Source organism: Furipterus horrens, unplaced genomic scaffold (genome assembly GCF_987537825.1).
Source record: "Furipterus horrens unplaced genomic scaffold, mFurHor1.1.pri manual_scaffold_9, whole genome shotgun sequence".
In the NCBI taxonomy this organism is placed as follows: Eukaryota; Metazoa; Chordata; class Mammalia; order Chiroptera; family Furipteridae; genus Furipterus; species Furipterus horrens.
The window spans coordinates 79,870,879-79,883,850 of NW_028327179.1; the positions used below are offsets into that span (position 1 = coordinate 79,870,879).

At 44.2% G+C, this 12,972-nt stretch overlaps 1 long non-coding RNA gene across 2 annotated transcripts; it reads right to left on the minus strand.

Annotated features, from left to right (window-relative positions):
* Positions 1-3,848: 3,848 nt before the first annotated feature.
* LOC150002019 (uncharacterized) lies at positions 3,849-11,946 on the minus strand. 2 transcript variants are annotated; one of them, XR_016513105.1, is made up of 4 exons: positions 11,860-11,946; positions 10,042-10,532; positions 5,510-5,695; positions 3,849-4,810 (listed from the first exon to the last, which is right to left on the minus strand). It is a non-coding gene; the product is annotated as an uncharacterized LOC150002019 (long non-coding RNA). The 2 variants fall into 2 exon arrangements; XR_016513106.1 differs by having other exon boundaries at positions 10,037-10,532.
* Positions 11,947-12,972: the final 1,026 nt, after the last annotated feature.

Here is a 12,972-nt window from a genome sequence, read left to right on the forward strand (position 1 = left end):
AACTGCCTTGCTTTAAATAGTCTTTCTTACTCTGAGATGAGAAAAATACCTCCATACTTCACATCTTCCTTTGAACAGTGTTTCTTACTCCAAGGTTATACAAATAACCTCCATAGTCCTTGCTGAGTTCAACATTCTTATTTGCTTTCTTTATATTTTTATTTCCAAGTCATCTTGAATTTATTTTCTCATTCACTGAGCTAGGAGCTAAGGTTATAGGGTCGCAACATCACTATTGGCCAGCATGTTGGCCTTCCTTGTAAAATGAAAGGCCACCCCTCCTGACACTCCCAGTTCCTGGTGACACCTGGCTCACTTCTGCCTCCAGACACAGGTGTCTGTCTCAGCTCTCCATGTCCCACAGCAGCACAGTGCTGTTTGGGTGACAGGGCTTTATTCAGCTACCTTGGATATCTGGTAGGCGAGCCCCACCTCTGAAGATTTTTTATTTTATTGTGACAGTTTCTTCACATATTGATTTTTCCTCATCAACGTTAAAATCATTACTGTGCAGTTCCAAGAACCCTGGCGTTCAAACTGAAATTAAGTGCAGACATCACCTCATCTCATTGCACTCTGCTTTATTGACCTTCACAGATACTGCATTTTTCTGTATAAAGTGAAAGAGTGTGGCAAACTTGTGTCCTGAGCAAGTCTCTCAGCACTGTTTTTCCAATAGCATTTGCTCACTTTTTGTCTCTGCATCACATATTGCTCACACACTATTTCAAATGTTTTCATAGTTACTGTATTTGTTATTGTGATCTGTAATCAGTGATCTCTGAGGTAACTACTGTAATTCTTTCAGGGCCACAAACTCTACTCATATAAAACCACACACTTACTTGATAAATGTTGTGTGTGTTCTGACTGTTTCACCGACTGTCCCATGTTTAGCCTCGTTACTTCCCAAGACACAGCAATGTTGAATTTATGCCAATAAATAACCTGACAATGACGTCTAAGTGTTCGAACGAAAGAGAGAGTGACAGGTCTCTTAGCTGAAATCAGAAGCTCGGATTAATTGACCTTAGCAAAAAAGGCATGTCAAAAGCCAAGACAGGCTAAATGCTAGGCCTCCTCCACCAAAAAATTAGCCAAGCTGTGAAGGCAAAGCAGAAGTTCTCGAGGAAAAGGAAAAGTGCTACCCCAGTGAACACACAAATGATAAGAAAGCAAAACAGCCTTATTGCTGATAAGGAGAAAGTTATGATGGCCTGAAGATCAAACTAGCCACAACATTCTCTTAAGCCAAAGCCTAACCCAGAGCAGAGCCCAAATTACCTTCAATGAAGCTTCAGAAGAAAGGCAGAAGCTAGCAGAGTTTGGCTCATCAGGTTTAAGGAAAGAAGCCGTCTCCTTAACATCAAAGTGCACATTGAAGCAGCCAGGAGCTGTAGTAGGTTATCCAGCTAAGACCACTGTTTTATTTATTTATTATTTTTAAACAATCGTCTTTTTAAATTGCTTTATATTACAGTTGTCCCACTTTTTTCCCCATTGCTTCCCCCAGGCCCGCCCCTTCTCCCACAGTCCATCACCACCTCGTTGTACATGTCCGTGGGTCATTTCTACATGTTCCTCAACTAGACCCTTCCCGTTCTTACCCTCCTTTTCTCCCTCCCCCTTCCCACCTTGTAACTGTTAGTCAGCTCCTCGTTTACTCGGCTCTGGCTCTAGTTTGCTCTCTTGTTTGTGTTGTTCATTAGTCTCCTGTATCAGGTGATATCCCTACGGTATTTGTCTTTCGTTGCCTGGCTTATTTCGCTAAGCATAATCCTCTCTAATCTCTCCCATGTTGTAGCAAATGGTGGGAGTTCTTTCTTTCTGCTGCATAGTATTCCGTTGTGTAAATGTACCACAGATTTCTGATCCATTCACCTACAGATGGGCACTTAGGTGGTTTCCAGCACTTGGCTATTGTAAATAGTGCTGCTATGACCACAGGGGTGCATAGGTTCTTTTGAATTGCTGTATGTTTTCCCATACAGTTGGTTCCCTTTTCATCTTGCTGATGTTTTCTCTTGCTGAGCAGAAACTCTTTAGTTTGATGTAATCCCATTTGTTTATTCTTTTCTTTATTTCCCTTGCCTTAGGAGATATATTGGTGAACATATTGCTATGTGGGATATCTAAATTTTTCCTGCCTATGTTTTCCTCTAGGACTTGTACGGTGTCACAGCTTGCATTTAAGTCTTTGATCCATCTTGAGTTGATTCTGGTGTATGGTGTAAGTTGGTGGTCTAGTTTCATTTTTTTGCATGTCCCCGTTCAGTTCTCCCAGCACCAGTTGTTGAAGAGGCTCTTTTCACCCCATCGTATGTTCCTTCCCCCTTTGTCAGATATTAGTTGACCATATAGACCTGGGTTTAATTCTGGGCTCTCTATTCTGATCCATTGATCTATATGTCTGTTCGTACACCAGCACCAGAACTATTCTGATTACCATGGCCTTGTAGTATAGTTTGATATCAAGTATTGTGATTCCTCCTCCTGTATTCTTCTTCCTCAAGATTGCTGTGGCTGTTTGGGGTCTTTAAGATAACCATGGAAGGGGATTATGTTAAACAATAGATTTTTGGTGGAGATCAAATAGGCTCTATATTGGGACTTTTATAGCTAGACAGGAGAAGATCAATGCCTGGCTTCAAAGCTTCCAAGTATAGGCTGAGCCTCTTATTAGGGGCTCATGTAGCCAGTGACTTTAAGTCCAAGCTTTGATCATCTACCATTTGGAAAATCCTCGGGCCCTTGAGAATATGCTAAATCTACTTCACCTGTGCTCTATAGATGACCAATAAAGCCTGAATGAGAGCACATCTTTCTCAAGCCCATGTTGAGAACTACAGCTCAGGAGAAAATATTTCTTTTATTGAAAGTGCACCTGGTCATCCAAAAGCTCTTAGGAATGTCGTCTTCATGCCTACTAACACAACACCCATTCTGTACCCATGGGTCAAGGAGCAATTTCAACTCTCAAGTCTTAGTATTTCACAAACAGATTTCGTAAGGCTTTAGCTGCCATAGGATACCTCTGACGGGTCTCGGCAAAGTCAATCGAAACCTTCTGGACAAAATTCACCATTCTAGCTGTCATTAAGAACCTTCATGGTTCAAGAAAAGAAGTCAAAATAGCAACATTAACAGGAGTTTGGGAGAACTTGATTCTAAGACTCTCGGGTGACTTTGAGGGTTCAGCACTTCAGTGGAGGACGTAACTGCAAGTGTGGTGGAAATAGCAAGAGAATTACAACCAGAAGTCAGGCCTAAAGATGTGAGTGAATTGCTACAATTTCATGATAAAACTTCAACAGACGAGGAGTTCTTTCTTATAGATTAGCAAAGAGTTTCTATTCTTGAGATGGAATCTACTAGTGAAGAGGCTGTGAAGATTGCTGAAATGAAGGCAAGGATGTTAGAATATTACACCAACTTAGCGAATAAAGCAGCAGCAGGTTTGAGAGGATTGACTCATGTTCAAAGAAGTTCTCTTGTGGGTAAAACACTGTGAAACAGAATCTTACGCTACAGGGAAACTGTTCACGAAAGGAAGAGTCAGTGGATGCAGAGAAGAACGTTATGGTTGTATCTTAAGAAACTTCTATAGCCACCGCGGCCTTCAGCAGTCACCACCTGATCAGCCAGCAGCCATCAACGTCAAAGAAAGAGCCTCCACCATCAAAAAGATTATGACTTGCTGAAGGCTCGGATGGTGGTTAGCATTTTTTGCAATAAAGCATATTTATACTAAGGCATATACATCACTCTTAGACACACTGTTATTTGACACTTAGCAAACTACAGCATATTGTAAATATAATTTTTATAAGCACCTAGAAATGAAAAAATGTAGGTCACTCACTTTATTGTGACGTTCACTGTATGTGGCTGCCACGGTACAAAACCACGATATATCTGGCATATGCTTGTATACACGTTTACATGTGAGGACCATCACGGTTTCACACCTATGCACCTCAATGACACAGACAGTCGGTCAAGGGGCCGCAGGGGTCGGTCACACCCGCCCAGAGGTGTGCCTGGAAGTTCTACTCCTACATGGAAAGCCTACAGTAGGCAGGTGCAGCGTTCTTGGGCAGAGAAAATTAGCTAGTGTCCTGGGCAGTTGGGGTGTCATATCTCCCCATGCTATAGCCCAGCTGCCAGAGACTCCATGAGTCTGAGTAGGGAAGCTTAGGAGACATGTACCATTAGTCAGTTTCTCAAAGGCTGAGAGTTACTTCAATTTCTGGTTACTTTAATAATCAGTGACCATAGTTTGCTGTGCAAAGCTCATTTCCTTTAAAATATCCCACTACTTTTTCTTCTAAATTTAATTCCTTAGAGACCTGATTGGCAATACTATTTAAAAAATCGAGGTCATTTTAAATTTTACTTTCAAGTATTAGTGCATTCCTAATGCCTATTATAGTATATTACACCAAGGAAATTCCCAACAAATTTTGAATAAGTGGTTTTCCAGGAACAAAGACTTTGACCCTTGTCATCATCATCTACTTCTCTTTGTTGTCATCCATGTCTTTGAGTCGCTTTTCTTGTTTTCCAGTCATTGTCTGGGGTCAGCTCCTCATTACTTCTACCCTGGAATTTTGTAGCAGTTTCCTCAATGGTTTCACTCTGTTTGATTTTTCCTCTGACTGCTCTCTGCTGCCTGTTATAGCCACCATTTCTCAGTGTAGTCCCGGTCATTCGCGCAGCAAGTATTTCCTGAGCACCTCCTTTGTGCTGGGGTCTGTAATAGATGCTAGCGTGAAATGATATACTGTCCTTGTCAGAAGGAGCTTCCAGTCTAGTAGGAGAAGAGACATAAACACATAAAGTTCATTCAGTGTGATGTGATGAAGGCTAATCGTGATATTTCAAAGTTTGCCTAGCTGTGTGGGGAGGAGCCGAGCTCTGCCTGGAGAGGTCAGGGATTTTAAACTTGGACTTGAGATTTTAAGGTACGTAGACTTTGATTAGTAGACAAGGGCCAGTAAGTATGTCTTACTCTGAAAAGACAGCCTGTGTGTATTCACAGAGGCATTTCTAACCTCTGCTTGCAGTACTGCTTATGAAAGTGAAGTGCAAACTGAGTACCCTGCTCCTTCGTTGGCGCTTATCTTTTCCTTCTTAGCTCCTTCCACATCCTTCCACCTTTTCCTTCAGCCATGCTTCTAGACCAACAACCTTCTGAACTTCCTTCTCTGAGATTTACTCAGATTGTTTGCTCTGTTCTTTTTACCCCATCACTGCCCGCCACTTATTGAAGTGAGCTTTCTTCCAATCTTACTCTTGCAAGGTTGTTGTTTGTTACTTCTGTTAGGATAATTTTAGAATTTATTATGATTTAGTTATTCAGGGCAATGTGTCCTTCCTTTGGTAGATTTTGAGACCCATCTTACCCATTTTGCCTTAAAGCCACCAGTAAAGAGTTCAGATGTTGACACCTGTTAAGCTTTGACTATATAGATGAGGATGTTCTACAAAGGCACAGTGTCTATATTACTTAGCTGTAGTCTGTGGTCTCCACTGTGAATCTGTTGTTGCGGATGAAGACCAGCTTTTGCTTCTGGTGAGGCCACACAGAGGGACTTTGTTTCACTCCACGTTCTGTGTAAACTGGGAATCCTATCACATTTATTTTCCTTCGCCGGGAATGATTTGTTTGTGGCCTTTGCTCCATTTCTTCTCCCTAGTTGAAGAAACACGATTATGAGGTTGTTCCTTGCTAGATAATTATGCTTTTCTGAACCTGAGGGCGTGAAGTTGTTCTCCTATATCATATTCTAAAGGCGTTTATATTTTGCCTGTATATTTTTAGGTTATCAGTTTAACAGAATGCATTATGTGTTCGGAGACATTTTTTCCATGTAGTTATTAAAGTGCTACAGAATTTGCAAGTTTTTTAAATTAAAAATGACATTAAGCAACTTTTTGGAGGTATAAATTACATACCATAAAATGAATTAAATTCACCCATTTCCAGTGCACAAGTCAATGATTCTAGTGAATTCACGGAAATGTGCAGTCATCACCATAATTAACTTTACAGCTAATCCTTCAATAGATTCTATTTAGGCTTTCGCCTTGGGATCTCTGCAGCCTCGAGTACCATTGGCACTTTCTCACCTTGAAACTTGCTATACACCTTTCTTTTTTATGTATATTATTTTATAAAATATATATGTACATATATATATATATATATTTATAGAGAGAGGGAGGAAGGGAAGGACAAAGAGAGGGAAAGAAATATTGGTGTGAGAGAGAAACATCAATAGGTTGCATCTTGTACACGCACTGGCCAGTGACTGAACCCACAACCTAGGCGTGTGTCTTGACCAGGAATGGCATTGGCAACCTTCCACTTTTCAGAACATTGCCCACCCACTGAGCCACATCGGTCAGGGCTAATATACATAATTTTATTACCATTTTTTAAACACAATGCAACATTCTAAAAAGCCCAAAACTTACCATTGATACTAATTCCTATGAATTTACTGTGCCCCTATACTCAAATCAAGAAATTAAAGAAGATGGGCATGTTCCAAAAAGCAGTCAAACATAAGTTTCGAGACAAGCACATAGCTGGAAACCTCATCCTGAAGTGCTATGGATAGCGTGAGAAGAGTCATTGTAACTGGAGCAGCTCTGTTGATGTTACAGGAAGAACAAAGATGAAATGTGGTCAAGATGGCAATGGAGAGAAACTGGTTTGCCTCCTCTCACAATCACATCCAAAGTACATCAAAATTACAACTAAACTATAGAACAACCATCATTCACAACCATCAGAAATTGAGCTGAGTGGAAGTCCTACAATTATGAAATTAAAGAAGAAATCACATCAAGACTGGTAGCAAGGGTAACAAACCAGGAACAGGCTAATTCCACATCCACATGTAGCAGATAAGAATTGGGAGGGATATCTCAGGAACAAGGGGTCCTAGCGCCAAACCAGTCCCCCTGCCCTGGCCCTGGATTCCAGTGTCAAGAAGCAAAGTCCCTGTGACTCTGGCTGTAAAAACCAGCAGGGATTGAGGTGTGGAAGAGAGAAACTTCTGGAGTCCCAGGAAGTTCCTCCTAAATGACCCATGCACAGACTTACTCGAACTTCCTCCCTCTGACCTCCAGCAGATTGAAAGGCATCAGAGGCATATGGGAAGGAATAGAATTATCCAGCGTCAGGGTGAGAGCGGGAGTCAGCTTCCTCCCACACAAAAGTACTGGCGGAGGCTGTTTTTTTCTTTTCTGAACCCTCCCCCAACAGAGTGACAGAGCTGGCAGATGGGGACCATATCTGAGACTCCACCAGCCTGGCTAACACTGTCGCCCCGCACTGGTTGTTCTGTGAGGACCTGCACCACCCAACTTTTAGGCCCACCAAGCTGTCTCCAATGGCTTGCCCTTATGAGTGGCTTATCTTGGCTCACGCTTCAGACTTTTTTATATTCTCTCAAACAAGCAGCATCTGGCCTCAGTGAGCCCCATACCTCTTGCTAAGTTGCCCCAGGCCCGGCATTAGCAACAGTCAGCCTTTGTTCACTGCTTGGCCTCCACTGGTCACCTCCAAGCCCAGCACAAGTAGCAACCATCTGCAGATCACTTTGTGGCAAGTGTTGTGTGGCCCCAGACAGAACACAGGCAGTGGCTGACGCTGGACGTGCCAACACCAATCAACGTTCAACTACAACAGTAGGGTGTACACAGCCCACACAGTGGATGTACCTTGAGTACCCAGCTTGGGTAATAGGGGAGGACGTGCCACTGGACCCAATAGGACACCTACTATATTAAGCCACTCCATCAAGCCTGGGAGACATAGTAGCTATGCCTAACACATAAAAACAAACACAGGAAAGCTGCCAAAAAGAACAGACAAAGAAACGTGCCCCAAATGAAAGAAGAGGACAAAACTCGAGGAAAAGGAAAACGAAACTAAATAGAGAAAAGCAGTCTATCAGGTGCAGAATTCAAAACGTTGGTTATAAGGAGGCTCAAGGAGCTTAGTGAAAACCTCAACAGCGTAGAAAAGATCCAGTCGGGACTGAAGGATACACTAATTGAAACAAAGAACAATTTACATTGAAGCAACAGTTGAGTGGATGAAGCTGAGAATCAAATCAATGATTTGGAATGCAAGGAAGCAAAAGCCAAACAAATAAACACACACACACACACAAACACACCATCAGAACAGCAAGAAGAAAAAAGAAACAATAACAACATATCTATCAACAATTGAACCTAAGAAACAAAGTAAGCAAACAAGCAGAACAGAAAGAGAACATAGATAGAGAGAACGTTTTGATGGTTGCCAGACGGAAGGGATGGAAAGGGGGTGGGGGCATTATGGGTGTTGGCTGGAAAAGGTGAGGGAATTATGAAGTGCAAATTGGTAGTTACAGAACAGTCATGGACATATAAAGTATAGCACAGGAAATAGAGTAACTAAAGAAGATGTATGTGGGACCAATGGACTTGGACAACAGTGTGGGGATTTTCTGAAGGAGTCTGTGTGGTGGGGTGGAGGGGACAGGTGGCAAAAATTTGGGAGAACTGTAATAGCATAAACAATAAAATATAATTTTAAAAGTAAAGAAAAAAGAAATTAGAAAAAACACTCAATAATTGGAAACACTTAAATTAACATCAGAAGCCTTAAAATCTAACTGTATTTAATAGTCCCTCAGAAAGCTATAATCTGCATTTTTGTTATTTTAAAGATTATATTGATTTGTTTATTGTAGAGAGAGGGGAAGGGAGGAAGAATGAGGGGCAGGAAAACACCAATGGGTGAGAGAAACATTGATCCTTTGCCTCTCGCACACCCCCAATGGGGGACCTGGCCCACAACCCAGGCATGTGCCTCGACTGGGAATCGAACAGGTGACCTTTCAGTTTGCAGGCCAGTGCTCAATCCACTAAGCCACACCAGACAGGGTGCAACCTGCATTTTTTTCAAATGTCTTTCCCCTACAAATAATCTTACAAGCTATACCAAAATTTATGCAGGTTTTCTACTGAAACTAATATGAAGCTGTGCTTGATTTTACATTCTCAGCAAAACAATTGCCTGAGAAAACACATAATACTCCAGGCACATCTGTACAGGACAGTCATTTATTCTTCATCTTCATCCTTTCCATCATCTTTCTCTTCTTACTTCGCTTCATCCTCTGGTTCCTTCTTCTTTAAACCTGTGGGTCTGCCAGGGCCCTTCATTCCCACTTCACTTTGGCCCTTGGCATGGTGTGCGGCAATATCCTTTTCACATTTTCTCCTGCAGCTTAGCTGCTTTGTTCTTACAGCTGCTTATCTTTGGCTGACTGCTCAGACCACATTTCAACCAATTCTTTTTCATTATTTCCATTGGATAATCCACCTTTTATCTCTAGGTGATACTCACAGAAAACTAGAAAGAAGGCAGATAGAGGCCTTGTAAGAGCACTGGGATCTTTTTTCCCCTGTATCAACTGGGGGAGGATAGAAATCTGTCCTCTCCCTGTCGCAGTGTGCTTTGTCACTCTTTGCCATATCTTCCAACTTTGACTTTTCTTTTGCACACATGGTCTTCCATGTCTCTGAACACTTCTTGGAGAATTCAGCGAAATTCCTGGAGGAGCCTGGGTGTTGTTTCTCCGTGTGCTCTTCCCAGTGAGTTTGTATAATGAAGGCATATGAGGACATCTTGTCCCTCGGCCTGTTGGGGTCTCCTTTGCCCTTGGTGACAGACGGTTTCGGGTGGTAGATTTTACGCAGTGTCCTGCCCTGCCACAGGACCCAACCCAGAAGTTTCCCTCACAGGCCTCTGGTGTGAACTGGTTCATCACTAACTCTATTCTCATGCAGTCTCTTGTTTTGCCTACACCTTACTGAATTTTTACTTTATTTCATTTTTACTTTTATTAAATTTACTGGGGTAACACTAGTAAATAGGATCATATAGGCTTCGCGTGTACATTTCAATGATACAAGACCTGTGTATTGCACTGTGTGCCCACCACCCAAAGCCAAACCCTCTTGTCACCTTACTTTCTGACACGGCTTCTTCCAGGATCCTCCATCTGCCTCTCCAGTTGTTCTCAGATGCTTCTGCAAATTTTTCCCTCTTCACTTTTCTTAAAGAGTCTTCCCTCATCTCTTCCTTCACCCAGCACTACTCCCACTTCACACGTTTTTCTGAATGCTCCCATCTGTGCGCTTGACTTTATATCACTAAGTATTCCCAGATCTCTCTCTAGGTCAGACATCTCTCTGCAGATAAAACTTCCTTTTATTTCAGCACATGGGGGAAAGTATTCCTTTCCCACAGGGTGCCTGTAAATCTCTTTCATAAACTTCTTACAGCTTTATTGAAGTATAATTGATATGCAAAACCTGCACATCTTTAATATGTATAACTTGATGAGTTTGAGCATGTGCATATACATCATGCAGTATTTGTCCTTCTGTGTCTGAGTTCACTTAGCATGTCTTCTAGGTTCATCCATGTCATTGTAAGTGCTCGATTTCCTTCCTTCTCTCTGAAAAATAAATAAGTAAAATCTTTCAGAAGAGAGAGAGAGAGAGAGAGAGAGAGAGAGAGAGAGAGAGAGAGAGAGTAAAAGCACCTATACTTGGCTGCAAAACTAGAACACTGCCAGGGACTGAGGAGATAGCATTCTACACACTTAGACACTCAACTTAAAATTGGCAATGCCAGGGCACCTGACCTGGGCCTACCTGGTAAGCTCTGCAGAGCTACCTATGGCCAATTTCCCAAGCCCTTTCAAAAGTGCAGGGCTATGGATATGCCATCTCCTGGAACTGGTTTCTCTGGAACAAGTGGGTGAGGCTTCCAGGGGAAAAGATCCTAGGATTTGGGGGTTGTGTCTCACCCACATGAAGTGGACTAAACTGTTCCATAGCTCCCTTGGACACAAACATGTCTGCTTGTTTGACCAAATGCCTCGGCCGGCTCTCAGCACTCAATCAGGTCCAAGTCAGTTGCTCCACTCACTGGTCACCCACAGCAGTGATTACTGAGAGAAATTTGGTCACGTTTTCCCCAAAATGACCTGGCTGGTCTCACTCAGTGACCTTCACTGAGGGGGGGTGGTGCTGAGTCCTTGGAATGGAAGGGCTACGTTGTAGCTGCCACAGCCTCAAGTTCCTTGCTATTACTTTCAGGGGCAATCATAAACAGGAAAAGGAAGGGTGCTCCTGGTTACCCTTTGATTACAAATCGGGAGCCACCAACTAGTCCTTAGTGTTTGCAGGAGCTGTTCTGAGAACAGGCTGGAAGGTCCCCTTGCAATAACCCATGTTGGCAAACAGACAGTGCAGAGGGCCCCAGGCCAGGCCAGGCCAGGCCCTCCTCGCACTGATAGCCTCTCCTCCTGGTGGCAGCGGCAGGAGGCAGAGAGCAGGGCCCATAGTCACCTGCTCTCTTCCCTCCAGGGTGTCGCTGGTGCGGGGTTCCTAGGGTGGAAAAGTGGACTGACAAGTGTGTTCCAAAGGCAGCCAGGGCCCTGGGGAGCCAGGGAACCCATCCCATGTCCACGTCGTATGGCCAGTGGGGACGAGCAGCACAGACTAAGCCCTGAGCTCCGAGAGGAGGGGTATGTCCACGCCAGGTGTTGCCAGGAAGTACAGGTGACCCGAAATCCTTGCTGGGCCATAAAGCAGATAGGAGTTCAGCACGACCACTGGACAAAGGCTCGGGGCCCAAACAGCGCTGAGATACGGGTCAAAAGACAATGAAGATAACGGGTTATAATCCGGCACATAGGCAAACCCGCCGTTAGGGGCTGAACGGAGTCCCCAACAGAACTTGCAGCCCTGACCCTCCCCACCTGCGATGCACCTTACTCAGAAACAGGTCTTTGTGGAAGATCGAGTTAGGATGAGGTCCTTAGGGTGGGTCCTTATCCATGTGGCCGGCATCCCTTTGAGAAGAGAAGATTAGGACAGAGGGACGAACACGTGAGGACACAGAGAAGGACGCCATCCTCAATCAAGAGACACCTGAGACCACCAGAGCTGAGACTGAGGAGCAGGTCCTTCCCTGGAGCCCTCAGAGGGTTGCGGTCCTGCCCACACCTTGATTTCAGACTTTGGCCCCAGAACTGACAGAATACACTTATTTGTTTAAGCCGTCCAGTCTGCAGTACTTGTTACAGCAGCAGCCGGAGGAAACTCACACAGTCAATTGGGCCGCTAAGGGGACGGGTGGGGAGGGATGCTGGCACCCACAGGCCTAGCCGTGATGAGCTGGTGCTGCAAGAGCATCAAGCAAGACACACAAATCCTCAGGCCACTCTGAGGCACACAACTGAGGCACAACGGCAGGTGTCTCCTGGGCACAATAGAGCACAGCCTCTCCTGGAGGAAGCAGATAGGAGTTCAGCACGACCACTGGACAAAGGCTCGGGGCCCAAACAGCGCTGAGATACGGGTCAAAAGACAATGAAGATAACGGGTTATAATCCGGCACATAGGCAAACCCGCCGTTAGGGGCTGAACGGAATCCCCAACAGAACTTGCAGCCCTGACCCTCCCCACCTGCGATGCACCTTACTCAGAAACAGGTCTTTGTGGAAGATCGAGTTAGGATGAGGTCCTTAGGGTGGGTCCTTATCCATGTGGCCGGCATCCCTTTGAGAAGAGAAGATTAGGACAGAGGGACGAACACGTGAGGACACAGAGAAGGACGCCATCCTCAATCAAGAGACACCTGAGACCACCAGAGCTGAGACTGAGGAGCAGGTCCTTCCCTGGAGCCCTCAGAGGGTTGCGGTCCTGCCCACACCTTGATTTCAGACTTTGGCCCCAGAACTGACAGAATACACTTATTTGTTTAAGCCGCCCAGTCTGCAGTACTTGTTACAGCAGCAGCCGGAGGAAACTCACACAGTCAATTGGGCCGCTAAGGGGACGGGTGGGGAGGGATGCTGGCACCCACAGGCCTAGCCGTGATGAGCT